This window comes from Rhinopithecus bieti, unplaced genomic scaffold (genome assembly GCF_001698545.2).
Source record: "Rhinopithecus bieti isolate Rb0 unplaced genomic scaffold, ASM169854v2 scaffold_947, whole genome shotgun sequence".
NCBI classification, from domain to species: domain Eukaryota; kingdom Metazoa; phylum Chordata; class Mammalia; order Primates; family Cercopithecidae; genus Rhinopithecus; species Rhinopithecus bieti.
The window spans coordinates 1,293,296-1,295,657 of record NW_016803664.1 but is presented as its reverse complement, the minus strand read 5'-3'; positions in this window follow the sequence as shown (position 1 = coordinate 1,295,657).

Genomic DNA, 2,362 nt, shown 5'->3' with positions numbered 1-2,362 from the left:
AGTGAGCTGAGATCACGCCGTTGCACTCCAGCCTGGGCAACAGAGCTAGACTCTGTCTCAAAAAAAAAAAAAGAAAAAAGAAAAAAAAAATGTTCTGACCCAGTCCTCAAGATTGTAAGAGATTTACCTAGGGACTTATAGCTACACTCTCTCTTGTTTTGGTTTTTGTTTTTATTTTTTTGAGACAGGGTCTCACTGTGTCACCCAGATTGGAGGGCAGTGGTGTAATCATGGCTCACCGCAGTCTCAACCTCCCAGGCTCAAGTGATCCTCCCACCTCAGCCTCCTGAATAGCTAGACTACAGGCCCCTGCCACCCCACCTGGCTAATTTTTGTATTTTTTGTAGAGATAGGGTTTCACCACATTGTTGCCCAGTCAGGTCTGGAACTCCTGGACTCAAGCAATCTTTTCCCCTCAGCCTCTCAAGTGGCATGCCAGCACACTCAGCTAATTTTTCTTTTTTCTTTTCTTTTCTTTTTTTTTTTTTTTAGAGACAGGGTCTCACTATGTTGCCCAGGCTGGCCTCAAATTCCTGAGCTTAAACTCTCCTCTTGCGTCAGCCTCCCAAAGTGCTGGGATTACAGGCATGAGCCATCACACCTAGCCCAAATAGGCTTTTAAACTTTTCCTACCTTGAAACATCTTCTTTTGACTCAGCTATTTCCTATTGGCAATAGTTATATTATTGTGTACTTATCTTAATGAAAAGTGCATAGCTTATATTAAATAGTGATGGGGAGATAAATCTTATAGATGTCTCTCTGAAGATAAGGAAGATGTTTGACAAAACATTTTGAAACTTTTTAAAACATCAAACCATAAAAGAAATAACAAGATAATGAGAAATTGCTGGGCCAAAATTTGAGAGAAGGCTGAAATCTAGAGAGAGGAGACCACCATTTGGAGTAAAAGAAGTTATTTGCTAATGCTGAAAGGCAGGTGAAATTTGAGCACCACTTTTGGGTGATTTAAGGCACAAAAGGTGGAGCCCAGAGTCTGCCAAAGGAAGGGGGCCTGATTTGCCATCCCAAACTTAGTTTTTTTGTTGTTGTTTTTTGGGGTATTTTTGTTTGTTTGTTTTTTGAAATGGAGCCTTGCTCTCACTCAGGCTGAAGTGTCATGGCCTAATCTCAGCTCACTGCAGCCTCTACCTCCTGGCTTCAAGTGATTCTCCTGCCTCAGCCTCCTGAGCAGCTGGGATTACAGGGGGCATGAGCCACCACACCCAGCTAAATTTTTGTATTTTTGTAGAGATGAGGTTTCACCATGTTGGCCAGGCTGGTCTCCTATTCCTGACCTCGCTGGTCTCGAACTCCTGACCTCGAGTACGCTGCCTGCCTCGGCCCCCCAAAGTGCTGGGATTACAGGCGTGAGCCATCGCGCCTGGCCCCAAAGTGACTTTTGAAACACTAAAGGACTGCTCTCTAGAAGAAAACATGAACTTAGAGTAAGGAAAGCCTTGCATAGACTGCAGCTATCTTGATGTCATGCTAATGTCATGAAGTCATGTTCTAAGACTAACAGTGTCATATTAATGCCACTGCTACCTAGCAGAAGCAAATGTAAATTATCCTTGAAGGGAGATACAACACATTACCTATGTTCACAAATTGCTTTTACAAATATTTTTAAAGTTACAGGCACGGTGGCTCACGCCTGTAATCCCAGCACTTTGGGTTGCCGAGGCGGGAGGATCACCTGACATCAGGAGTTCGAGACCAGCCTGGCCAACATGGTGAAAACCCATCTCTACTAAACATACAAAAAGTAGGCAAGTGTGATGGCACGTGCCTGTAATTCCAGCTACTGGGGAGGCTGAGACAGGAGAATCGCTTGAACCAGGTGGCAGAGGTTGCAGTGAGTTGAGATTGCACCACTGCACTCTAGCCTGGGCAACAGAGTGAGACTGCATCTAAAAAATAAATAAATAAATAAATAAATAAATAAATAAATAAATAAATAAATAATCTGCCTCTTAAGACACAGAATAGAGGATTGGAGAAGGGAGAAATTGGAAATATCAAGCACGGAGAGTGAGGGACAGACAGAATTCAGAGAGAAATCCAAAATAATTGTAGTTGAAATTTCAGAAAGAAAAGAGAATGGGGTCAAATCAATCTCTGAAGAGATTATAGATGATAATTTTCTAAAATTTAAGAAACGTATTGATCCATAGATTCAAGAAGTTCAACAAAGCCCAAGTAGGATACATTTTTAAATCATATATGACACATCATAGTGAAACTACAGAAGATCAAAGATAAAATCTTAAAGGAGGCATTGCCTTCATAGGAGCAAATATAAGATAAATGTTTACTTTTCTTTTTTTCTTTTTTCTTTTTTTTTTTTTTTTTTTTTTTT